Source organism: Phyllobates terribilis, unplaced genomic scaffold, assembly GCF_046119375.1.
Source record: "Phyllobates terribilis strain yellow unplaced genomic scaffold, ASM4611937v1 Scaffold_169__1_contigs__length_4117513, whole genome shotgun sequence".
Lineage (NCBI taxonomy): Eukaryota > Metazoa > Chordata > Amphibia > Anura > Dendrobatidae > Phyllobates > Phyllobates terribilis.
The window spans coordinates 1,575,913-1,601,291 of NW_027362929.1; the positions used below are offsets into that span (position 1 = coordinate 1,575,913).

At 45.0% G+C, this 25,379-nt stretch overlaps 16 non-coding genes across 16 annotated transcripts; all 16 read right to left on the reverse strand.

The window, feature by feature from the left end:
* Positions 1-227: 227 nt before the first annotated feature.
* On the reverse strand, positions 228-418 carry LOC141209834 (U2 spliceosomal RNA). Its single transcript, XR_012280024.1, has one exon. It is a non-coding gene; the product is annotated as a U2 spliceosomal RNA (small nuclear RNA).
* A 1,123-nt stretch (positions 419-1,541) lies between these two features.
* LOC141208548 (U2 spliceosomal RNA) lies at positions 1,542-1,732 on the reverse strand. The gene has a single exon (XR_012278773.1). It is a non-coding gene; the product is annotated as a U2 spliceosomal RNA (small nuclear RNA).
* Positions 1,733-2,853: 1,121 nt separating this feature from the next.
* LOC141208549 (U2 spliceosomal RNA) lies at positions 2,854-3,044 on the reverse strand. Its single transcript, XR_012278774.1, has one exon. It is a non-coding gene; the product is annotated as a U2 spliceosomal RNA (small nuclear RNA).
* Positions 3,045-4,167: 1,123 nt separating this feature from the next.
* On the reverse strand, positions 4,168-4,358 carry LOC141210096 (U2 spliceosomal RNA). The gene has a single exon (XR_012280274.1). It is a non-coding gene; the product is annotated as a U2 spliceosomal RNA (small nuclear RNA).
* Positions 4,359-5,480: 1,122 nt separating this feature from the next.
* LOC141208550 (U2 spliceosomal RNA) lies at positions 5,481-5,671 on the reverse strand. Its single transcript, XR_012278775.1, has one exon. It is a non-coding gene; the product is annotated as a U2 spliceosomal RNA (small nuclear RNA).
* Positions 5,672-6,792: 1,121 nt separating this feature from the next.
* Positions 6,793-6,983, reverse strand: LOC141208551 (U2 spliceosomal RNA). The gene has a single exon (XR_012278776.1). It is a non-coding gene; the product is annotated as a U2 spliceosomal RNA (small nuclear RNA).
* A 1,122-nt stretch (positions 6,984-8,105) lies between these two features.
* Positions 8,106-8,296, reverse strand: LOC141208552 (U2 spliceosomal RNA). Its single transcript, XR_012278777.1, has one exon. It is a non-coding gene; the product is annotated as a U2 spliceosomal RNA (small nuclear RNA).
* A 1,127-nt stretch (positions 8,297-9,423) lies between these two features.
* On the reverse strand, positions 9,424-9,613 carry LOC141210625 (U2 spliceosomal RNA). Its single transcript, XR_012280773.1, has one exon. It is a non-coding gene; the product is annotated as a U2 spliceosomal RNA (small nuclear RNA).
* A 6,185-nt stretch (positions 9,614-15,798) lies between these two features.
* On the reverse strand, positions 15,799-15,989 carry LOC141210463 (U2 spliceosomal RNA). Its single transcript, XR_012280631.1, has one exon. It is a non-coding gene; the product is annotated as a U2 spliceosomal RNA (small nuclear RNA).
* Positions 15,990-17,110: 1,121 nt separating this feature from the next.
* On the reverse strand, positions 17,111-17,301 carry LOC141208553 (U2 spliceosomal RNA). The gene has a single exon (XR_012278778.1). It is a non-coding gene; the product is annotated as a U2 spliceosomal RNA (small nuclear RNA).
* A 1,123-nt stretch (positions 17,302-18,424) lies between these two features.
* On the reverse strand, positions 18,425-18,615 carry LOC141210232 (U2 spliceosomal RNA). The gene has a single exon (XR_012280406.1). It is a non-coding gene; the product is annotated as a U2 spliceosomal RNA (small nuclear RNA).
* Positions 18,616-19,735: 1,120 nt separating this feature from the next.
* On the reverse strand, positions 19,736-19,926 carry LOC141208554 (U2 spliceosomal RNA). Its single transcript, XR_012278779.1, has one exon. It is a non-coding gene; the product is annotated as a U2 spliceosomal RNA (small nuclear RNA).
* A 1,122-nt stretch (positions 19,927-21,048) lies between these two features.
* On the reverse strand, positions 21,049-21,239 carry LOC141210368 (U2 spliceosomal RNA). The gene has a single exon (XR_012280540.1). It is a non-coding gene; the product is annotated as a U2 spliceosomal RNA (small nuclear RNA).
* A 1,122-nt stretch (positions 21,240-22,361) lies between these two features.
* On the reverse strand, positions 22,362-22,552 carry LOC141210115 (U2 spliceosomal RNA). The gene has a single exon (XR_012280293.1). It is a non-coding gene; the product is annotated as a U2 spliceosomal RNA (small nuclear RNA).
* A 1,123-nt stretch (positions 22,553-23,675) lies between these two features.
* Positions 23,676-23,866, reverse strand: LOC141210129 (U2 spliceosomal RNA). The gene has a single exon (XR_012280306.1). It is a non-coding gene; the product is annotated as a U2 spliceosomal RNA (small nuclear RNA).
* Positions 23,867-24,989: 1,123 nt separating this feature from the next.
* On the reverse strand, positions 24,990-25,180 carry LOC141209885 (U2 spliceosomal RNA). The gene has a single exon (XR_012280073.1). It is a non-coding gene; the product is annotated as a U2 spliceosomal RNA (small nuclear RNA).
* Between the last annotated feature and the right edge of the window lie 199 nt (positions 25,181-25,379).

Sequence of the window (25,379 nt, forward strand, 5' to 3'; positions counted from 1 at the left end):
AGATAGATAGCATTGCATTACATTACATTACATGGCAATGCAATGCACAGTTGCTGAAGTTGAACCAAAATGAGCTTGTCATCTGGCTTCTGCAACTTTTAACATGAAAAATCCAATGAGGAGAAGAAAAGCAAAGCCAAAGAGTCCATCCCAAAATCCGACAAACAAGCAAAATGAACAAAAAGCATTGAATTCAATTCTTTCTGATTTTAGAAACTGCATTAAAGAAGGGGTGCACCGGTCCTGGAGATACTGCAATACCAGGTCAATGCGTGGAGTGGACAGAGCAAGCTCTTTTTCCATCTCCCTGCTCTAAAAATCCATTTAATATATGGTCCCCAGATAGGGGACGTATCAGATATTAAACTGATAAGAACAGATACTACACTTGATCTTAGCCAAAAGGCCGAGAAGCGATAACCAGAATTGGTTTCCGACTACGGTGCCACCCAAGGATTCTGAAAAGTCCATTTGTGGAGATGGCCACCTGGACTCCCGTTAAGAAGACATGCTGTCAACCTCTAGATCCCTCACATGCCTGCACTTTTCGGCTTGCTGCTGCTGCAATCCACGCGTTTTAGATCTGCATAACTCCACCTCTTTTAGCACAGTACCCTCAACCCCCGGCTGTTCCCACCCGCCTCAACACCGTTGGAAGGGAGGAGAACCAATTAAGGCGGGGGGGGGGGGGTGGAACGAGCAGCTGTCTACCCTTAGCAGGAGGGTTGCTGATTAATTACCTCTCCTGCTGCTGCTGCTGCTGGCTGTCCAGCAGCAGACTGAAGGTGGCTGCTGCTGTGCGCAGGTATATAAAGGCTCAGAGCCTATTATGACACGCGCAGCCAGCGTTCCATTGCCACATTCCGTCTACTGCAGGCGGGATACCTGGATGGCTGAATGTCACTGAGAAGCTCACAGAGACCGCCATAAGCAACAGTTTAAAAGAATGCCACAGACTAATCAACCAAACTTTTTGGGTTGGTTTCTCTTTTATAGTCTGCAGGCATTAAATGAAAGAAGTCAGTGTTCCAGCAGAGGGAGACAACGTTTCAGAAAAGGCATTGTAGCAAACCAAAAAAGAAATTTTAAGCGCAGCAGAGTAACCAGCTCACATACCTGTTAGCTCAGGTGAGTTTAAAAGGCTGCTGTTGATAACAAGGGCATTTGCTAAATAGATGGTGTGTGTGCAACAATATACTGAAAGGTCAATTATATTGTGCAGCTTATCTCACCACCTGTAGTTATTTAGGTGAAAGCTCCAAAATGCTTGCCTAATATGTCTGTTTATCCAAAAGGAAGTATAGAGGGAGAGCTAGATAGATAGCATTGCATTACATTACATTACATGGCAATGCAATGCACAGTTGCTGAAGTTGAACCAAAATGAGCTTGTCATCTGGCTTCTGCAACTTTTAACATGAAAAATCCAATGAGGAGAAGAAAAGCAAAGCCAAAGAGTCCATCCCAAAATCCGACAAACAAGCAAAATGAACAAAAAGCATTGAATTCAATTCTTTCTGATTTTAGAAACTGCATTAAAGAAGGGGTGCACCGGTCCTGGAGATACTGCAATACCAGGTCAATGCGTGGAGTGGACAGAGCAAGCTCTTTTTCCATCTCCCTGTTCTAAAAATCCATTTAATATATGGTCCCCAGATAGGGGACGTATCAGATATTAAACTGATAAGAACAGATACTACACTTGATCTTAGCCAAAAGGCCGAGAAGCGATAACCAGAATTGGTTTCCGACTACGGTGCCACCCAAGGATTCTGAAAAGTCCATTTGTGGAGATGGCCACCTGGACTCCCGTTAAGAAGACATGCTGTCAACCTCTAGATCCCTCACATGCCTGCACTTTTCGGCTTGCTGCTGCTGCAATCCACGCGTTTTAGATCTGCATAACTCCACCTCTTTTAGCACAGTACCCTCAACCCCCGGCTGTTCCCACCCGCCTCAACACCGTTGGAAGGGAGGAGAACCAATTAAGGCGGGGGGGGGGGTGGAACGAGCAGCTGTCTACCCTTAGCAGGAGGGTTGCTGATTAATTACCTCTCCTGCTGCTGCTGCTGCTGGCTGTCCAGCAGCAGACTGAAGGTGGCTGCTGCTGTGCGCAGGTATATAAAGGCTCAGAGCCTATTATGACACGCGCAGCCAGCGTTCCATTGCCACATTCCGTCTACTGCAGGCGGGATACCTGGATGGCTGAATGTCACTGAGAAGCTCACAGAGACCGCCATAAGCAACAGTTTAAAAGAATGCCACAGACTAATCAACCAAACTTTTTGGGTTGGTTTCTCTTTTATAGTCTGCAGGCATTAAATGAAAGAAGTCAGTGTTCCAGCAGAGGGAGACAACGTTTCAGAAAAGGCATTGTAGCAAACCAAAAAAGAAATTTTAAGCGCAGCAGAGTAACCAGCTCACATACCTGTTAGCTCAGGTGAGTTTAAAAGGCTGCTGTTGATAACAAGGGCATTTGCTAAATAGATGGTGTGTGTGCAACAATATACTGAAAGGTCAATTATATTGTGCAGCTTATCTCACCACCTGTAGTTATTTAGGTGAAAGCTCCAAAATGCTTGCCTAATATGTCTGTTTATCCAAAAGGAAGTATAGAGGGAGAGCTAGATAGATAGCATTGCATTACATTACATTACATGGCAATGCAATGCACAGTTGCTGAAGTTGAACCAAAATGAGCTTGTCATCTGGCTTCTGCAACTTTTAACATGAAAAATCCAATGAGGAGAAGAAAAGCAAAGCCAAAGAGTCCATCCCAAAATCCGACAAACAAGCAAAATGAACAAAAAGCATTGAATTCAATTCTTTCTGATTTTAGAAACTGCATTAAAGAAGGGGTGCACCGGTCCTGGAGATACTGCAATACCAGGTCAATGCGTGGAGTGGACAGAGCAAGCTCTTTTTCCATCTCCCTGTTCTAAAAATCCATTTAATATATGGTCCCCAGATAGGGGACGTATCAGATATTAAACTGATAAGAACAGATACTACACTTGATCTTAGCCAAAAGGCCGAGAAGCGATAACCAGAATTGGTTTCCGACTACGGTGCCACCCAAGGATTCTGAAAAGTCCATTTGTGGAGATGGCCACCTGGACTCCCGTTAAGAAGACATGCTGTCAACCTCTAGATCCCTCACATGCCTGCACTTTTCGGCTTGCTGCTGCTGCAATCCACGCGTTTTAGATCTGCATAACTCCACCTCTTTTAGCACAGTACCCTCAACCCCCGGCTGTTCCCACCCGCCTCAACACCGTTGGAAGGGAGGAGAACCAATTAAGGCGGGGGGGGGGGGGTGGAACGAGCAGCTGTCTACCCTTAGCAGGAGGGTTGCTGATTAATTACCTCTCCTGCTGCTGCTGCTGCTGGCTGTCCAGCAGCAGACTGAAGGTGGCTGCTGCTGTGCGCAGGTATATAAAGGCTCAGAGCCTATTATGACACGCGCAGCCAGCGTTCCATTGCCACATTCCGTCTACTGCAGGCGGGATACCTGGATGGCTGAATGTCACTGAGAAGCTCACAGAGGCCGCCATAAGCAACAGTTTAAAAGAATGCCACAGACTAATCAACCAAACTTTTTGGGTTGGTTTCTCTTTTATAGTCTGCAGGCATTAAATGAAAGAAGTCAGTGTTCCAGCAGAGGGAGACAACGTTTCAGAAAAGGCATTGTAGCAAACCAAAAAAGAAATTTTAAGCGCAGCAGAGTAACCAGCTCACATACCTGTTAGCTCAGGTGAGTTTAAAAGGCTGCTGTTGATAACAAGGGCATTTGCTAAATAGATGGTGTGTGTGCAACAATATACTGAAAGGTCAATTATATTGTGCAGCTTATCTCACCACCTGTAGTTATTTAGGTGAAAGCTCCAAAATGCTTGCCTAATATGTCTGTTTATCCAAAAGGAAGTATAGAGGGAGAGCTAGATAGATAGCATTGCATTACATTACATTACATGGCAATGCAATGCACAGTTGCTGAAGTTGAACCAAAATGAGCTTGTCATCTGGCTTCTGCAACTTTTAACATGAAAAATCCAATGAGGAGAAGAAAAGCAAAGCCAAAGAGTCCATCCCAAAATCCGACAAACAAGCAAAATGAACAAAAAGCATTGAATTCAATTCTTTCTGATTTTAGAAACTGCATTAAAGAAGGGGTGCACCGGTCCTGGAGATACTGCAATACCAGGTCAATGCGTGGAGTGGACAGAGCAAGCTCTTTTTCTATCTCCCTGTTCTAAAAATCCATTTAATATATGGTCCCCAGATAGGGGACGTATCAGATATTAAACTGATAAGAACAGATACTACACTTGATCTTAGCCAAAAGGCCGAGAAGCGATAACCAGAATTGGTTTCCGACTACGGTGCCACCCAAGGATTCTGAAAAGTCCATTTGTGGAGATGGCCACCTGGACTCCCGTTAAGAAGACATGCTGTCAACCTCTAGATCCCTCACATGCCTGCACTTTTCGGCTTGCTGCTGCTGCAATCCACGCGTTTTAGATCTGCATAACTCCACCTCTTTTAGCACAGTACCCTCAACCCCCGGCTGTTCCCACCCGCCTCAACACCGTTGGAAGGGAGGAGAACCAATTAAGGCGGGGGGGGGGGGTGGAACGAGCAGCTGTCTACCCTTAGCAGGAGGGTTGCTGATTAATTACCTCTCCTGCTGCTGCTGCTGCTGGCTGTCCAGCAGCAGACTGAAGGTGGCTGCTGCTGTGCGCAGGTATATAAAGGCTCAGAGCCTATTATGACACGCGCAGCCAGCGTTCCATTGCCACATTCCATCTACTGCAGGCGGGATACCTGGATGGCTGAATGTCACTGAGAAGCTCACAGAGACCGCCATAAGCAACAGTTTAAAAGAATGCCACAGACTAATCAACCAAACTTTTTGGGTTGGTTTCTCTTTTATAGTCTGCAGGCATTAAATGAAAGAAGTCAGTGTTCCAGCAGAGGGAGACAACGTTTCAGAAAAGGCATTGTAGCAAACCAAAAAAGAAATTTTAAGCGCAGCAGAGTAACCAGCTCACATACCTGTTAGCTCAGGTGAGTTTAAAAGGCTGCTGTTGATAACAAGGGCATTTGCTAAATAGATGGTGTGTGTGCAACAATATACTGAAAGGTCAATTATATTGTGCAGCTTATCTCACCACCTGTAGTTATTTAGGTGAAAGCTCCAAAATGCTTGCCTAATATGTCTGTTTATCCAAAAGGAAGTATAGAGGGAGAGCTAGATAGATAGCATTGCATTACATTACATTACATGGCAATGCAATGCACAGTTGCTGAAGTTGAACCAAAATGAGCTTGTCATCTGGCTTCTGCAACTTTTAACATGAAAAATCCAATGAGGAGAAGAAAAGCAAAGCCAAAGAGTCCATCCCAAAATCCGACAAACAAGCAAAATGAACAAAAAGCATTGAATTCAATTCTTTCTGATTTTAGAAACTGCATTAAAGAAGGGGTGCACCGGTCCTGGAGATACTGCAATACCAGGTCAATGCGTGGAGTGGACAGAGCAAGCTCTTTTTCCATCTCCCTGTTCTAAAAATCCATTTAATATATGGTCCCCAGATAGGGGACGTATCAGATATTAAACTGATAAGAACAGATACTACACTTGATCTTAGCCAAAAGGCCGAGAAGCGATAACCAGAATTGGTTTCCGACTACGGTGCCACCCAAGGATTCTGAAAAGGCCATTTGTGGAGATGGCCACCTGGACTCCCGTTAAGAAGACATGCTGTCAACCTCTAGATCCCTCACATGCCTGCACTTTTCGGCTTGCTGCTGCTGCAATCCACGCGTTTTAGATCTGCATAACTCCACCTCTTTTAGCACAGTACCCTCAACCCCCGGCTGTTCCCACCCGCCTCAACACCGTTGGAAGGGAGGAGAACCAATTAAGGCGGGGGGGGGGGTGGAACGAGCAGCTGTCTACCCTTAGCAGGAGGGTTGCTGATTAATTACCTCTCCTGCTGCTGCTGCTGCTGGCTGTCCAGCAGAAGACTGAAGCTGGCTGCTGCTGTGCGCAGGTATATAAAGGCTCAGAGCCTATTATGACACGCGCAGCCAGCGTTCCATTGCCACATTCCGTCTACTGCAGGCGGGATACCTGGATGGCTGAATGTCACTGAGAAGCTCACAGAGGCCGCCATAAGCAACAGTTTAAAAGAATGCCACAGACTAATCAACCAAACTTTTTGGGTTGGTTTCTCTTTTATAGTCTGCAGGCATTAAATGAAAGAAGTCAGTGTTCCAGCAGAGGGAGACAACGTTTCAGAAAAGGCATTGTAGCAAACCAAAAAAGAAATTTTAAGCGCAGCAGAGTAACCAGCTCACATACCTGTTAGCTCAGGTGAGTTTAAAAGGCTGCTGTTGATAACAAGGGCATTTGCTAAATAGATGGTGTGTGTGCAACAATATACTGAAAGGTCAATTATATTGTGCAGCTTATCTCACCACCTGTAGTTATTTAGGTGAAAGCTCCAAAATGCTTGCCTAATATGTCTGTTTATCCAAAAGGAAGTATAGAGGGAGAGCTAGATAGATAGCATTGCATTACATTACATTACATGGCAATGCAATGCACAGTTGCTGAAGTTGAACCAAAATGAGCTTGTCATCTGGCTTCTGCAACTTTTAACATGAAAAATCCAATGAGGAGAAGAAAAGCAAAGCCAAAGAGTCCATCCCAAAATCCGACAAACAAGCAAAATGAACAAAAAGCATTGAATTCAATTCTTTCTGATTTTAGAAACTGCATTAAAGAAGGGGTGCACCGGTCCTGGAGATACTGCAATACCAGGTCAATGCGTGGAGTGGACAGAGCAAGCTCTTTTTCCATCTCCCTGTTCTAAAAATCCATTTAATATATGGTCCCCAGATAGGGGACGTATCAGATATTAAACTGATAAGAACAGATACTACACTTGATCTTAGCCAAAAGGCCGAGAAGCGATAACCAGAATTGGTTTCCGACTACGGTGCCACCCAAGGATTCTGAAAAGTCCATTTGTGGAGATGGCCACCTGGACTCCCGTTAAGAAGACATGCTGTCAACCTCTAGATCCCTCACATGCCTGCACTTTTCGGCTTGCTGCTGCTGCAATCCACGCATTTTAGATCTGCATAACTCCACCTCTTTTAGCACAGTACCCTCAACCCCCGGCTGTTCCCACCCGCCTCAACACCGTTGGAAGGGAGGAGAACCAATTAAGGCGGGGGGGGGGGGTGGAACGAGCAGCTGTCTACCCTTAGCAGGAGGGTTGCTGATTAATTACCTCTCCTGCTGCTGCTGCTGCTGGCTGTCCAGCAGCAGACTGAAGGTGGCTGCTGCTGTGCGCAGGTATATAAAGGCTCAGAGCCTATTATGACACGCGCAGCCAGCGTTCCATTGCCACATTCCGTCTACTGCAGGCGGGATACCTGGATGGCTGAATGTCACTGAGAAGCTCACAGAGGCCGCCATAAGCAACAGTTTAAAAGAATGCCACAGACTAATCAACCAAACTTTTTGGGTTGGTTTCTCTTTTATAGTCTGCAGGCATTAAATGAAAGAAGTCAGTGTTCCAGCAGAGGGAGACAACGTTTCAGAAAAGGCATTGTAGCAAACCAAAAAAGAAATTTTAAGCGCAGCAGAGTAACCAGCTCACATACCTGTTAGCTCAGGTGAGTTTAAAAGGCTGCTGTTGATAACAAGGGCATTTGCTAAATAGATGGTGTGTGTGCAACAATATACTGAAAGGTCAATTATATTGTGCAGCTTATCTCACCACCTGTAGTTATTTAGGTGAAAGCTCCAAAATGCTTGCCTAATATGTCTGTTTATCCAAAAGGAAGTATAGAGGGAGAGCTAGATAGATAGCATTGCATTACATTACATTACATGGCAATGCAATGCACAGTTGCTGAAGTTGAACCAAAATGAGCTTGTCATCTGGCTTCTGCAACTTTTAACATGAAAAATCCAATGAGGAGAAGAAAAGCAAAGCCAAAGAGTCCATCCCAAAATCCGACAAACAAGCAAAATGAACAAAAAGCATTGAATTCAATTCTTTCTGATTTTAGAAACTGCATTAAAGAAGGGGTGCACCGGTCCTGGAGATACTGCAATACCAGGTCAATGCGTGGAGTGGACAGAGCAAGCTCTTTTTCCATCTCCCTGTTCTAAAAATCCATTTAATATATGGTCCCCAGATAGGGGACGTATCAGATATTAAACTGATAAGAACAGATACTACACTTGATCTTAGCCAAAAGGCCGAGAAGCGATAACCAGAATTGGTTTCCGACTACGGTGCCACCCAAGGATTCTGAAAAGTCCATTTGTGGAGATGGCCACCTGGACTCCCGTTAAGAAGACATGCTGTCAACCTCTAGATCCCTCACATGCCTGCACTTTTCGGCTTGCTGCTGCTGCAATCCACGCGTTTTAGATCTGCATAACTCCACCTCTTTTAGCACAGTACCCTCAACCCCCGGCTGTTCCCACCCGCCTCAACACCGTTGGAAGGGAGGAGAACCAATTAAGGCGGGGGGGGGGGGGGGGGTGGAACGAGCAGCTGTCTACCCTTAGCAGGAGGGTTGCTGATTAATTACTTCTCCTGCTGCTGCTGCTGCTGGCTGTCCAGCAGCAGACTGAAGGTGGCTGCTGCTGTGCGCAGGTATATAAAGGCTCAGAGCCTATTATGACACGCGCAGCCAGCGTTCCATTGCCACATTCCGTCTACTGCAGGCGGGATACCTGGATGGCTGAATGTCACTGAGAAGCTCACAGAGACCGCCATAAGCAACAGTTTAAAAGAATGCCACAGACTAATCAACCAAACTTTTTGGGTTGGTTTCTCTTTTATAGTCTGCAGGCATTAAATGAAAGAAGTCAGTGTTCCAGCAGAGGGAGACAACGTTTCAGAAAAGGCATTGTAGCAAACCAAAAAAGAAATTTTAAGCGCAGCAGAGTAACCAGCTCACATACCTGTTAGCTCAGGTGAGTTTAAAAGGCTGCTGTTGATAACAAGGGCATTTGCTAAATAGATGGTGTGTGTGCAACAATATACTGAAAGGTCAATTATATTGTGTAGCTTATCTCACCACCTGTAGTTATTTAGGTGAAAGCTCCAAAATGCTTGCCTAATATGTCTGTTTATCCAAAAGGAAGTATAGAGGGAGAGCTAGATAGATAGCATTGCATTACATTACATTACATGGCAATGCAATGCACAGTTGCTGAAGTTGAACCAAAATGAGCTTGTCATCTGGCTTCTGCAACTTTTAACATGAAAAATCCAATGAGGAGAAGAAAAGCAAAGCCAAAGAGTCCATCCCAAAATCCGACAAACAAGCAAAATGAACAAAAAGCATTGAATTCAATTCTTTCTGATTTTAGAAACTGCATTAAAGAAGGGGTGCACCGGTCCTGGAGATACTGCAATACCAGGTCAATGCGTGGAGTGGACAGAGCAAGCTCTTTTTCCATCTCCCTGTTCTAAAAATCCATTTAATATATGGTCCCCAGATAGGGGACGTATCAGATATTAAACTGATAAGAACAGATCAGGTTTCAACATATTTTATTAAGTGCGTAAAAGATGGTTTACAATCAAAAACAACAACACAAACAGTACATTATTAAAACACAGAATTCCACCCATAAAAACCCCATATACGATTAGCATCCCTCCTCCCAATACATTTGACATCCCTCAAGTAATAAATATACATCTGACTAAAAGCAATTTTAAGACAATCCTTCACAGAAATAGCGTCACGTTTAAAAAGTAAAATATTGCGTGCCTTCCAAAGGGCGTCTTTAAAACAGTTAATCATACACCAACATATACAATACTGTTGAGGGGTCGGACATTTAAAAAGGCCATATAAAACATATTCATGGTTAAAATCTCTTAAACCGCAAGTCCATTTTAAAAGAATCCCAACTTTGTGCCAAAGTTCCTGTGCAAATGGGCAATTCCACATAAGGTGCAAGGTGGTTTCGTCATAAACACATGAGTCTCTGGGGCATTTTGCTCTGGCCACCAGGCCTCTCCTGTGTTGAAACTCTCTGGTGGGGAGGCACTGGTGGACCACCATCCATGCGATGTCCTTATGTCCATTTGCTAAGAATTTCCCGAAGACATTCTTCCAAACTTGCTTCGATCTCTCTTCTGAGAAATTTACTATGGGGGTCACATCTTCATTCCTCCTCAGAAAAGATAAAAGCTTCTTGTGGTCTTTAAAAATGTCCATATTAAAATCACCAAGGCTATAAAATCGAACAGTCTTTTCTAAGATTGCTTGGTGTTTGGGGGGGCATAGTAAAACAGGGGAATTCAACGACAACTTAAACCATCTTTTAAAAATCATCCCACAAGTATATTTTAAAAAATAACTTAGCGCACTATTACCATTAAAATGTTTGAAACAAAAGCAGAAATAATTTAAATTCAAATAAATATGTAAATCGGGGACATCCCTTCCGCCGTTCATTTTATTCTTCCTCATTATTTCTCTCCTTAATTTTTCCATTTTGGAGTTCCATAAAAACATAAAGATCATCCTAGTCATTTTTTTAATTAAAACATCAGAGGGGGGGTACACCATAGCTATATACAGTATGAGGGGTAACAACACTGATTTTATAATTAAAATTTTCCCCTCCATTGTTAGGGACCTCAAACCCCAAAATGATATTTTCTTTGACATTTTTTCTATGACATTCTCCCAGCTTTGAGTTCCCACATTCTCCTCGTTAAAAACAACTCCAAGAATTTTTACATTGTCTCGTTTTATAGTGAGCTGCGGGAGTTGGGCGGTGTCCCAGGATCCCAAAGTCAGACATTCAGATTTATTTAAATTAAGTTTAAACCCGGATGCCTGGGAAAAAAATTCAATGCGCAACACCGCCCTCCGGAGGGAAGCAGGATCCACGCACACAACCGTCACGTCATCCATGTAGCCAAAGACTCTCACATCACTGCCACCTCCGCCAGGAACAGGAACCCCTCTAATCACTTTGTCTTTCCTTATTGCGCTCAGCAGGGGCTCCATGGCGAAGATGAACAGGATGGGCGACAAGGGGCATCCCTGCTTCACTCCGGACTCAAGGGGAACTCCATCTGTTAAAAAGCCATTAAGAGAAATTTGACTAAAACAATTTTTATATAAAATCTTAATACAATTTAAAAGCATATTAGGGATACCCATTCTTTTTAAAACTCTAAAAAGAAATCTATGAGAGACTCTATCGAAAGCTTTTTCAAAATCTAGGGCTAAAAGAGCTACATTTTGACCCCGGTCTCTGGAATACCAAATTACATCCCTTAATACGTTTAAAACCTCTGAAATACTTCTGCCTGGTACACTACAAACCTGCTCAGGCTGGATTAGTTTGGCAATGACATTCCTGAGCCGGTTTGCAACCACCTTAGCAAGTACCTTGTAATCAACGTTTAGGAGAGTTATGGGTCTCCAATTCGCTAGAGCACTGCGATCACCTTTTTTATATATCAAAGACACCACTCCTCTCCTCCACGAAAATGGCAACTGTTCACAAATAAAAACTTCTTTAAAAAGCATAAAAAGGTCCTCTTTTAAAATGTCCCAAAAAGTAAGATAAAACTCTACAGGTAGTCCATCACACCCAGGTGCTTTACCCTTAGAGAAACTTTTAAAAACATAAAATAATTCCTCTAAAACAATATCGCGTTCTAAAAACTCCTGGTCTGTAAAATTTAACTTAAAATCGAGATCATTAAGAGCATCAGATAAAAAGGACTCATCTATACACTTTTTACTAAAAAGATGCTTATAAAAGTTAAAAGTAGCATTCAACATTCCCTGCATAGATGTTTCACCCTCTAGATTTGTGATCACTTCTCTTTTATCCATGACTTTTTTGAAGAAGAAGCGAGAGCACTTCTCCCCCTCCTCCAAGTGCTGCACTCTAGAGTTAAAAATAATCTCTTTCCCCTTTGTGTCTATGCAGTTCTGGATTTCAGTTTTTAGGCTAGCAATATCATCTCCCACCTCCACCCCTAGCTCTTTGAATTTAAAAAGTGTTTGTAGTTTGGTGTTAAGATCACTAAAACATCTTTTTTTCTCTCTAGCTTTACGTCTCCCTGCTTTTATAAAAAACATTCTGACTTTTTTTTTCAAATTTTCCCACCAGGTTACCATAGGGGCATCAGAAGGTTTTTGTCGCCGCCAGGCTTGATAGGCTTTACCAAAGTCTTGTCGAATCAGAGGGTCCTCCAGCAGGTAAGTACTTAGACGCCAGAGGCCCCTGTTGACCCTCTGTTCATCCCGGTATTCTAGGTGCACCTTCAAGCCCTTATGGTCAGAAAATATATTTGATGTTAAAACACATTTTACAGGGTTAAAATCATCTGATAGGAAAATAAAATCGATCCTGGAGGACACCCCTCTTCCGGACCACGTATAACCAGGGTCCGTCGGCAGGAGTGACCTCCACGCATCGCATAATTTAAAATCAGTTATAAAATCTTTCAATAGATGACATGACTTATCCAATTTGCGTAAAGGGTCACCCCCCGCTCGTTGTTCACTAGCTCAAAGACAATTAAAATCACCCCCTACGATCAGGGGAGATGACCCAGTACAGTACAATGGCAATATCCCAAATAAATTAATTCTCTCTTGCTTATCAGGGGGAGCATAAATATTCATTACACGTAGGGTAAAACCATTAAATTTAAAATGCACTAAAACCACTCTGCCTGGTACTATTTCTGTGACAGCATTTACAGTAATATTTCTCCCACGACAGAGGAAGCCCACCCCCGCTGACTTGTTGTCATTGGAGCCAGACCAGATGGAGGGCCCCAGTCTCCAATCTGTCTTGATGTCATTATAATTTAGTGCATGTTGTATCCCGCATTCCTGTAATAAACAAATGTCAAAGTCAGCGGTTTCTAAATACTTGAATAGAGCAGCCCTACGAACTGGGCTCTTTAATGACCTCACATTCAGTGAGACAAGTCTTAATGTCGGCATTCATAGGTCAGGGTGGTGGATCTTCCATGAGGACACCTGACTCAAAGCCCTGTATGTCAAATTGCTCCAGGACATCCGGGCTAGAGGACCCAAACGACTCGATATTCTTTGAGCCGGCGGTTGCCCCCTCGTAGGTCACGGTTCCCAGCCACATTCCAGGAGACGCTGGGGCTTCGACATTCCGTCTCTTTTTCGGGGCAGACTCCACTAGGTCACTGGTGCAGTCCTCCTCTTCCTCCACCTCCTCCAGGGGGAGAGACTGGTCCATCAGGATAAGATCACCAACACCGATTCCCTGATGTTCGCCACCTAGAAGCAAAGCCCCCTCATCTGGCTGGCTAATCGCCCTGGAAGATCCTGAGGCCATCGCTGCGTGGTCCCCTGTAGCCAACCGCACAGGGGCACCACCCTCCAGCCCAACAGGATCGGTATCGGGAACCATCGACACGGAGGGTACCCTCCCAGAAGGAGGACCCCTCCGCTCCGGTCCATGCGAGGAACGCCCATCGTTAAGGGACTTCGATGCAGGGGCCGCCCCAGAGGGGCCTCCGGCTCCCTGCTCCATCCCAGCCTTCTCGCCCTTCGAACCGCCCTCCGACGCCGGCCCGCCAGTGAAGACCGGCGGGCGCATCGGCTCAGCTGCAGAAGATGCAGCTTCTGCGTAGGTCCTGGTCCTGGTCCTGTTGGGGCATCCTCGGAACATGTGCCCCGCCTCACCACAAAGATTGCATTTCCTCCCAGCGGGACAGTCCTTCATTAAATGTCCGTAACAGCTGCAATTATTGCAGCGGTCTACTTTCCTGCCCGTGCAGGACGTTTGGGTATGACCCATTTGTCCACAGTTCCTGCAACATACCGGCATTCCAGGGTAAAATAAGTAGCCTCTGCTCTTACCGATCACAAATGTTGAGGGAGGGTGTAGCATTCCTCCCACTCCGCATGGGTCCCTCTTTAGACGGGCCATGTACCTCCTCTTGCCGCACCAGAAGCCTACCGCGTTCTTCACAGTGCCCAGGTATCTCAGATCGTCACAATAACGGATAAGGTAGGTCGAGATGTCTGCAGCTTCCACAAAGGGGTTCGGGAAATGCACCACGATAGGGATCTCGTCATAGGCATACAAGAGACAAAAGGTTAGTCCATCCAATTCATCCAAGTAGTTTTTCTCATTTACCTTTTGTACGAGTTGGTGACAGCATCCCTGGCTCTTGAAGGTGATGGTGTAAGTCCCCTTGTACTCATTGTCCTGGAAGCAGAATATGTCTTCCCGCCGAAACTCCAGAACTCCAAGCAGAATCCTATGGCAGATGTAATCCAAATTCTTCTCCGTCCTCGATCCTGCTCCAACTTCAATCCTCACGGTGTTCCGCATCCGGGCATCACCCGATGAATATGTGAGCGTTGCCGGCATCCTTCACTCAGGAACGTACCGACTCTTCTCTCTGAAAGGCGCAAGCCTTCATGGGATCCCTTCCCGTTGCTCCCGGACTAATCCTTCCTCCCAATAGCAGCAGGGGGGTTAAGTCCCTCCGAAAAGGAACGATCCCCCCAGGCCGAGAGAAAGGGTACCAAGAGCACCTCACAGGCAAGACCACACAGGTAAACCTGATAGATCGTGCCAAAAGGCCGAGAAGCGATAACCAGAATTGGTTTCCGACTACGGTGCCACCCAAGGATTCTGAAAAGTCCATTTGTGGAGATGGCCACCTGGACTCCCGTTAAGAAGACATGCTGTCAACCTCTAGATCCCTCACATGCCTGCACTTTTCGGCTTGCTGCTGCTGCAATCCACGCGTTTTAGATCTGCATAACTCCACCTCTTTTAGCACAGTACCCTCAACCCCCGGCTGTTCCCACCCGCCTCAACACCGTTGGAAGGGAGGAGAACCAATTAAGGCGGGGGGGGGGGGGGGTGGAACGAGCAGCTGTCTACCCTTAGCAGGAGGGTTGCTGATTAATTACCTCTCCTGCTGCTGCTGCTGCTGGCTGTCCAGCAGCAGACTGAAGGTGGCTGCTGCTGTGCGCAGGTATATAAAGGCTCAGAGCCTATTATGACACGCGCAGCCAGCGTTCCATTGCCACATTCCGTCTACTGCAGGCGGGATACCTGGATGGCTGAATGTCACTGAGAAGCTCACAGAGACCGCCATAAGCAACAGTTTAAAAGAATGCCACAGACTAATCAACCAAACTTTTTGGGTTGGTTTCTCTTTTATAGTCTGCAGGCATTAAATGAAAGAAGTCAGTGTTCCAGCAGAGGGAGACAACGTTTCAGAAAAGGCATTGTAGCAAACCAAAAAAGAAATTTTAAGCGCAGCAGAGTAACCAGCTCACATACCTGTTAGCTCAGGTGAGTTTAAAAGGCTGCTGTTGATAACAAGGGCATTTGCTAAATAGATGGTGTGTGTGCAACAATATACTGAAAGGTCAATTATATTGTGCAGCTTATCTCACCACCTGTAGTTATTTAGGTGAAAGCTCCAAAATGCTTGCCTAATATGTCTGTTTATCCAAAAGGAAGTATAGAGGGAGAGCTAGATAGATAGCATTGCATTACATTACATTACATGGCAATGCAATGCACAGTTGCTGAAGTTGAACCAAAATGAGCTTGTCATCTGGCTTCTGCAACTTTTAACATGAAAAATCCAATGAGGAGAAGAAAAGCAAAGCCAAAGAGTCCATCCCAAAATCCGACAAACAAGCAAAATGAACAAAAAGCATTGAATTCAATTCTTTCTGATTTTAGAAACTGCATTAAAGAAGGGGTGCACCGGTCCTGGAGATACTGCAATACCAGGTCAATGCGTGGAGTGGACAGAGCAAGCTCTTTTTCCATCTCCCTGTTCTAAAAATCCATTTAATATATGGTCCCCAGATAGGGGACGTATCAGATATTAAACTGATAAGGATAGATACTACACTTGATCTTAGCCAAAAGGCCGAGAAGCGATAACCAGAATTGGTTTCCGACTACGGTGCCACCCAAGGATTCTGAAAAGTCCATTTGTGGAGATGGCCACCTGGACTCCCGTTAAGAAGACATGCTGTCAACCTCTAGATCCCTCACATGCCTGCACTTTTCGGCTTGCTGCTGCTGCAATCCACGCGTTTTAGATCTGCATAACTCCACCTCTTTTAGCACAGTACCCTCAACCCCCGGCTGTTCCCACCCGCCTCAACACCGTTGGAAGGGAGGAGAACCAATTAAGGCGGGGGGGGGGGTGGAACGAGCAGCTGTCTACCCTTAGCAGGAGGGTTGCTGATTAATTACCTCTCCTGCTGCTGCTGCTGCTGGCTGTCCAGCAGCAGACTGAAGGTGGCTGCTGCTGTGCGCAGGTATATAAAGGCTCAGAGCCTATTATGACACGCGCAGCCAGCGTTCCATTGCCACATTCCGTCTACTGCAGGCGGGATACCTGGATGGCTGAATGTCACTGAGAAGCTCACAGAGACCGCCATAAGCAACAGTTTAAAAGAATGCCACAGACTAATCAACCAAACTTTTTGGGTTGGTTTCTCTTTTATAGTCTGCAGGCATTAAATGAAAGAAGTCAGTGTTCCAGCAGAGGGAGACAACGTTTCAGAAAAGACATTGTAGCAAACCAAAAAAGAAATTTTAAGCGCAGCAGAGTAACCAGCTCACATACCTGTTAGCTCAGGTGAGTTTAAAAGGCTGCTGTTGATAACAAGGGCATTTGCTAAATAGATGGTGTGTGTGCAACAATATACTGAAAGGTTAATTATATTGTGCAGCTTATCTCACCACCTGTAGTTATTTAGGTGAAAGCTCCAAAATGCTTGCCTAATATGTCTGTTTATCCAAAAGGAAGTATAGAGGGAGAGCTAGATAGATAGCATTGCATTACATTACATTACATGGCAATGCAATGCACAGTTGCTGAAGTTGAACCAAAATGAGCTTGTCATCTGGCTTCTGCAACTTTTAACATGAAAAATCCAATGAGGAGAAGAAAAGCAAAGCCAAAGAGTCCATCCCAAAATCCAACAAACAAGCAAAATGAACAAAAAGCATTGAATTCAATTCTTTCTGATTTTAGAAACTGCATTAAAGAAGGGGTGCACCGGTCCTGGAGATACTGCAATACCAGGTCAATGCGTGGAGTGGACAGAGCAAGCTCTTTTTCCATCTCCCTGTTCTAAAAATCCATTTAATATATGGTCCCCAGATAGGGGACGTATCAGATATTAAACTGATAAGAACAGATACTACACTTGATCTTAGCCAAAAGGCCGAGAAGCGATAACCAGAATTGGTTTCCGACTACGGTGCCACCCAAGGATTCTGAAAAGTCCATTTGTGGAGATGGCCACCTGGACTCCCGTTAAGAAGACATGCTGTCAACCTCTAGATCCCTCACATGCCTGCACTTTTCGGCTTGCTGCTGCTGCAATCCACGCGTTTTAGATCTGCATAACTCCACCTCTTTTAGCACAGTACCCTCAACCCCCGGCTGTTCCCACCCGCCTCAACACCGTTGGAAGGGAGGAGAACCAATTAAGGCGGGGGGGGGGGGGTGGAACGAGCAGCTGTCTACCCTTAGCAGGAGGGTTGCTGATTAATTACCTCTCCTGCTGCTGCTGCTGCTGGCTGTCCAGCAGCAGACTGAAGGTGGCTGCTGCTGTGCGCAGGTATATAAAGGCTCAGAGCCTATTATGACACGCGCAGCCAGCGTTCCATTGCCACATTCCGTCTACTGCAGGCGGGATACCTGGATGGCTGAATGTCACTGAGAAGCTCACAGAGACCGCCATAAGCAACAGTTTAAAAGAATGCCACAGACTAATCAACCAAACTTTTTGGGTTGGTTTCTCTTTTATAGTCTGCAGGCATTAAATGAAAGAAGTCAGTGTTCCAGCAGAGGGAGACAACGTTTCAGAAAAGGCATTGTAGCAAACCAAAAAAGAAATTTTAAGCGCAGCAGAGTAACCAGCTCACATACCTGTTAGCTCAGGTGAGTTTAAAAGGCTGCTGTTGATAACAAGGGCATTTGCTAAATAGATGGTGTGTGTGCAACAATATACTGAAAGGTCAATTATATTGTGCAGCTTATCTCACCACCTGTAGTTATTTAGGTGAAAGCTCCAAAATGCTTGCCTAATATGTCTGTTTATCCAAAAGGAAGTATAGAGGGAGAGCTAGATAGATAGCATTGCATTACATTACATTACATGGCAATGCAATGCACAGTTGCTGAAGTTGAACCAAAATGAGCTTGTCATCTGGCTTCTGCAACTTTTAACATGAAAAATCCAATGAGGAGAAGAAAAGCAAAGCCAAAGAGTCCATCCCAAAATCCGACAAACAAGCAAAATGAACAAAAAGCATTGAATTCAATTCTTTCTGATTTTAGAAACTGCATTAAAGAAGGGGTGCACCGGTCCTGGAGATACTGCAATACCAGGTCAATGCGTGGAGTGGACAGAGCAAGCTCTTTTTCCATCTCCCTGTTCTAAAAATCCATTTAATATATGGTTCCCAGATAGGGGACGTATCAGATATTAAACTGATAAGAACAGATACTACACTTGATCTTAGCCAAAAGGCCGAGAAGCGATAACCAGAATTGGTTTCCGACTACGGTGCCACCCAAGGATTCTGAAAAGTCCATTTGTGGAGATGGCCACCTGGACTCCCGTTAAGAAGACATGCTGTCAACCTCTAGATCCCTCACATGCCTGCACTTTTCGGCTTGCTGCTGCTGCAATCCACGCGTTTTAGATCTGCATAACTCCACCTCTTTTAGCACAGTACCCTCAACCCCCGGCTGTTCCCACCCGCCTCAACACCGTTGGAAGGGAGGAGAACCAATTAAGGCGGGGGGGGGGTGGAACGAGCAGCTGTCTACCCTTAGCAGGAGGGTTGCTGATTAATTACCTCTCCTGCTGCTGCTGCTGCTGGCTGTCCAGCAGCAGACTGAAGGTGGCTGCTGCTGTGCGCAGGTATATAAAGGCTCAGAGCCTATTATGACACGCGCAGCCAGCGTTCCATTGCCACATTCCGTCTACTGCAGGCGGGATACCTGGATGGCTGAATGTCACTGAGAAGCTCACAGAGACCGCCATAAGCAACAGTTTAAAAGAATGCCACAGACTAATCAACCAAACTTTTTGGGTTGGTTTCTCTTTTATAGTCTGCAGGCATTAAATGAAAGAAGTCAGTGTTCCAGCAGAGGGAGACAACGTTTCAGAAAAGGCATTGTAGCAAACCAAAAAAGAAATTTTAAGCGCAGCAGAGTAACCAGCTCACATACCTGTTAGCTCAGGTGAGTTTAAAAGGCTGCTGTTGATAACAAGGGCATTTGCTAAATAGATGGTGTGTGTGCAACAATATACTGAAAGGTCAATTATATTGTGCAGCTTATCTCACCACCTGTAGTTATTTAGGTGAAAGCTCCAAAATGCTTGCATAATATGTCTGTTTATCCAAAAGGAAGTATAGAGGGAGAGCTAGATAGATAGCATTGCATTACATTACATTACATGGCAATGCAATGCACAGTTGCTGAAGTTGAACCAAAATGAGCTTGTCATCTGGCTTCTGCAACTTTTAACATGAAAAATCCAATGAGTAGAAGAAAAGCAAAGCCAAAGAGTCCATCCCAAAATCCGACAAACAAGCAAAATGAACAAAAAGCATTGAATTCAATTCTTTCTGATTTTAGAAACTGCATTAAAGAAGGGGTGCACCGGTCCTGGAGATACTGCAATACCAGGTCAATGCGTGGAGTGGACAGAGCAAGCTCTTTTTCCATCTCCCTGTTCTAAAAATCCATTTAATATATGGTCCCCAGATAGGGGACGTATCAGATATTAAACTGATAAGAACAGATACTACACTTGATCTTAGCCAAAAGGCCGAGAAGCGATAACCAGAATTGGTTTCCGACTACGGTGCCACCCAAGGATTCTGAAAAGTCCATTTGTGGAGATGGCCACCTGGACTCCCGTTAAGAAGACATGCTGTCAACCTCTAGATCCCTCACATGCCTGCACTTTTCGGCTTGCTGCTGCTGCAATCCACGCGTTTTAGATCTGCATAACTCCACCTCTTTTAGCACAGTACCCTCAACCCCCGGCTGTTCCCACCCGCCTCAACACCGTTGGAAGGGAGGAGAACCAATTAAGGCGGGGGGTGGAGGTGGAACGAGCAGCTGTCTACCCTTAGCAGGAGGGTTGCTGATTAATTACCTCTCCTGCTGCTGCTGCTGCTGGCTGTCCAGCAGCAGACTGAAGGTGGCTGCTGCTGTGCGCAGGTATATAAAGGCTCAGAGCCTATTATGACACGCGCAGCCAGCGTTCCATTGCCACATTCCGTCTACTGCAGGCGGGATACCTGGATGGCTGAATGTCACTGAGAAGCTCACAGAGACCGCCATAAGCAACAGTTTAAAAGAATGCCACAGACTAATCAACCAAACTTTTTGGGTTGGTTTCTCTTTTATAGTCTGCAGGCATTAAATGAAAGAAGTCAGTGTTCCAGCAGAGGGAGACAACGTTTCAGAAAAGGCATTGTAGCAAACCAAAAAAGAAATTTTAAGCGCAGCAGAGTAACCAGCTCACATACCTGTTAGCTCAGGTGAGTTTAAAAGGCTGCTGTTGATAACAAGGGCATTTGCTAAATAGATGGTGTGTGTGCAACAATATACTGAAAGGTCAATTATATTGTGCAGCTTATCTCACCACCTGTAGTTATTTAGGTGAAAGCTCCAAAATGCTTGCCTAATATGTCTGTTTATCCAAAAGGAAGTATAGAGGGAGAGCTAGATAGATAGCATTGCATTACATTACATTACATGGCAATGCAATGCACAGTTGCTGAAGTTGAACCAAAATGAGCTTGTCATCTGGCTTCTGCAACTTTTAACATGAAAAATCCAATGAGGAGAAGAAAAGCAAAGCCAAAGAGTCCATCCCAAAATCCGACAAACAAGCAAAATGAACAAAAAGCATTGAATTCAATTCTTTCTGATTTTAGAAACTGCATTAAAGAAGGGGTGCACCGGTCCTGGAGATACTGAAATACCAGGTCAATGCGTGGAGTGGACAGAGCAAGCTCTTTTTCCATCTCCCTGTTCTAAAAATCCATTTAATATATGGTCCCCAGATAGGGGACGTATCAAATATTAAACTGATAAGAACAGATACTACACTTGATCTTAGCCAAAAGGCCGAGAAGCGATAACCAGAATTGGTTTCCGACTACGGTGCCACCCAAGGATTCTGAAAAGTCCATTTGTGGAGATGGCCACCTGGACTCCCGTTAAGAAGACATGCTGTCAACCTCTAGATCCCTCACATGCCTGCACTTTTCGGCTTGCTGCTGCTGCAATCCACGCGTTTTAGATCTGCATAACTCCACCTCTTTTAGCACAGTACCCTCAACCCCCGGCTGTTCCCACCCGCCTCAACACCGTTGGAAGGGAGGAGAACCAATTAAGGCGGGGGGGGGGGGTGAAACGAGCAGCTGTCTACCCTTAGCAGGAGGGTTGCTGATTAATTACCTCTCCTGCTGCTGCTGCTGCTGGCTGTCCAGCAGCAGACTGAAGGTGGCTGCTGCTGTGCGCAGGTATATAAAGGCTCAGAGCCTATTATGACACGCGCAGCCAGCGTTCCATTGCCACATTCCGTCTACTGCAGGCGGGATACCTGGATGGCTGAATGTCACTGAGAAGCTCACAGAGACCGCCATAAGCAACAGTTTAAAAGAATGCCACAGACTAATCAACCAAACTTTTTGGGTTGGTTTCTCTTTTATAGTCTGCAGGCATTAAATGAAAGAAGTCAGTGTTCCAGCAGAGGGAGACAACGTTTCAGAAAAGGCATTGTAGCAAACCAAAAAAGAAATTTTAAGCGCAGCAGAGTAACCAGCTCACATACCTGTTAGCTCAGGTGAGTTTAAAAGGCTGCTGTTGATAACAAGGGCATTTGCTAAATAGATGGTGTGTGTGCAACAATATACTGAAAGGTCAATTATATTGTGCAGCTTATCTCACCACCTGTAGTTATTTAGGTGAAAGCTCCAAAATGCTTGCCTAATATGTCTGTTTATCCAAAAGGAAGTATAGAGGGAGAGCTAGATAGATAGCATTGCATTACATTACATTACATGGCAATGCAATGCACAGTTGCTGAAGTTGAACCAAAATGAGCTTGTCATCTGGCTTCTGCAACTTTTAACATGAAAAATCCAATGAGGAGAAGAAAAGCAAAGCCAAAGAGTCCATCCCAAAATCCGACAAACAAGCAAAATGAACAAAAAGCATTGAATTCAATTCTTTCTGATTTTAGAAACTGCATTAAAGAAGGGGTGCACCGGTCCTGGAGATACTGCAATACCAGGTCAATGCGTGGAGTGGACAGAGCAAGCTCTTTTTCCATCTCCCTGTTCTAAAAATCCATTTAATATATGGTCCCCAGATAGGGGACGTATCAGATATTAAACTGATAAGAACAGATTCTACACTTGATCTTAGCCAAAAGGCCGAGAAGCGATAACCAGAATTGGTTTCCGACTACGGTGCCACCCAAGGATTCTGAAAAGTCCATTTGTGGAGATGGCCACCTGGACTCCCGTTAAGAAGACATGCTGTCAACCTCTAGATCCCTCACATGCCTGCACTTTTCGGCTTGCTGCTGCTGCAATCCACGCGTTTTAGATCTGCATAACTCCACCTCTTTTAGCACAGTACCCTCAACCCCCGGCTGTTCCCACCCGCCTCAACACCGTTGGAAGGGAGGAGAACCAATTAAGTCGGGGGGGGGGGGGTGGAACGAGCAGCTGTCTACCCTTAGCAGGAGGGTTGCTGATTAATTACCTCTCCTGCTGCTGCTGCTGCTGGCTGTCCAGCAGCAGACTGAAGGTGGCTGCTGCTGTGCGCAGGTATATAAAGGCTCAGAGCCTATTATGACACGCGCAGCCAGCGTTCCATTGCCACATTCCGTCTACTGCAGGCGGGATACCTGGATGGCTGAATGTCACTGAGAAGCTCACAGAGACCGCCATAAGCAACAGTTTAAAAGAATGCCACAGACTAATCAACCAAACTTTTTGGGTTGGTTTCTCTTTTATAGTCTGCAGGCATTAAATGAAAGAAGTCAGTGTTCCAGCAGAGGGAGACAACGTTTCAGAAAAGGCATTGTAGCAAACCAAAAAAGAAATTTTAAGCGCAGCAGAGTAACCAGCTCACATACCTGTTAGCTCAGGTGAGTTTAAAAGGCTGCTGTTGATAACAAGGGCATTTGCTAAATAGATGGTGTGTGTGCAACAATATACTGAAAGGTCAATTATATTGTGCAGCTTATCTCACCACCTGTAGTTATTTAGGTGAAAGCTCCAAAATGCTTGCCTAATATGTCTGTTTATCCAAAAGGAAGTATAGAGGGAGAGCTAGATAGATAGCATTGCATTACATTACATTACATGGCAATGCAATGCACAGTTGCTGAAGTTGAACCAAAATGAGCTTGTCATCTGGCTTCTGCATCTTTTAACATGAAAAATCCAATGAGGAGAAGAAAAGCAAAGCCAAAGAGTCCATCCCAAAATCCGACAAACAAGCAAAATGAACAAAAAGCATTGAATTCAATTCTTTCTGATTTTAGAAACTGCATTAAAGAAGGGGTGCACCGGTCCTGGAGATACTGCAATACCAGGTCAATGCGTGGAGTGGACAGAGCAAGCTCTTTTTCCATCTCCCTGTTCTAAAACTCCATTTAATATATGGTCCCCAGATAGGGGACGTATCAGATATTAAACTGATAAGAACAGATACTACACTTGATCTTAGCCAAAAGGCCGAGAAGCGATAACCAGAATTGGTTTCCGACTACGGTGCCACCCAAGGATTCTGAAAAGTCCATTTGTGGAGATGGCCACCTGGACTCCCGTTAAGAAGACATGCTGTCAACCTCTAGATCCCTCACATGCCTGCACTTTTCGGCTTGCTGCTGCTGCAATCCACGCGTTTTAGATCTGCATAACTCCACCTCTTTTAGCACAGTACCCTCAACCCCCGGCTGTTCCCACCCGCCTCAACACCGTTGGAAGGGAGGAGAACCAATTAAGGCGGGGGGGGGGGGGTGGAACGAGCAGCTGTCTACCCTTAGCAGGAGGGTTGCTGATTAATTACCTCTCCTGCTGCTGCTGCTGCTGGCTGTCCAGCAGCAGACTGAAGGTGGCTGCTGCTGTGCGCAGGTATATAAAGGCTCAGAGCCTATTATGACACGCGCAGCCAGCGTTCCATTGCCACATTCCGTCTACTGCAGGCGGGATACCTGGATGGCTGAATGTCACTGAGAAGCTCACAGAGACCGCCATAAGCAACAGTTTAAAAGAATGCCACAGACTAATCAACCAAACTTTTTGGGTTGGTTTCTCTTTTATAGTCTGCAGGCATTAAATGAAAGAAGTCAGTGTTCCAGCAGAGGGAGACAACGTTTCAGAAAAGGCATTGTAGCAAACCAAAAAAGAAATTTTAAGCGCAGCAGAGTAACCAGCTCACATACCTGTTAGCTCAGGTGAGTTTAAAAGGCTGCTGTTGATAACAAGGGCATTTGCTAAATAGATGGTGTGTGTGCAACAATATACTGAAAGGTCAATTATATTGTGCAGCTTATCTCACCACCTGTAGTTATTTAGGTGAAAGCTCCAAAATGCTTGCCTAATATGTCTGTTTATCCAAAAGGAAGTATAGAGGGAGAGCTAGATAGATAGCATTGCATTACATTACATTACATGGCAATGCAATGCACAGTTGCTGAAGTTGAACCAAAATGAGCTTGTCATCTGGCTTCTGCAACTTTTAACATGAAAAATCCAATGAGGAGAAGAAAAGCAAAGCCAAAGAGTCCATCCCAAAATCCGACAAACAAGCAAAATGAACAAAAAGCATTGAATTCAATTCTTTCTGATTTTAGAAACTGCATTAAAGAAGGGGTGCACCGGTCCTGGAGATACTGCAATACCAGGTCAATGCGTGGAGTGGACAGAGCAAGCTCTTTTTCCATCTCCCTGTTCTAAAAATCCATTTAATATATGGTCCCCAGATAGGGGACGTATCAGATATTAAACTGATAAGAACAGATACTACACTTGATCTTAGCCAAAAGGCCGAGAAGCAATAACCAGAATTGGTTTCCGACTACGGTGCCACCCAAGGATTCTGAAAAGTCCATTTGTGGAGATGGCCACCTGGACTCCCGTTAAGAAGACATGCTGTCAACCTCTAGATCCCTCACATGCCTGCACTTTTCGGCTTGCTGCTGCTGCAATCCACGCGTTTTAGATCTGCATAACTCCACCTCTTTTAGCACAGTACCCT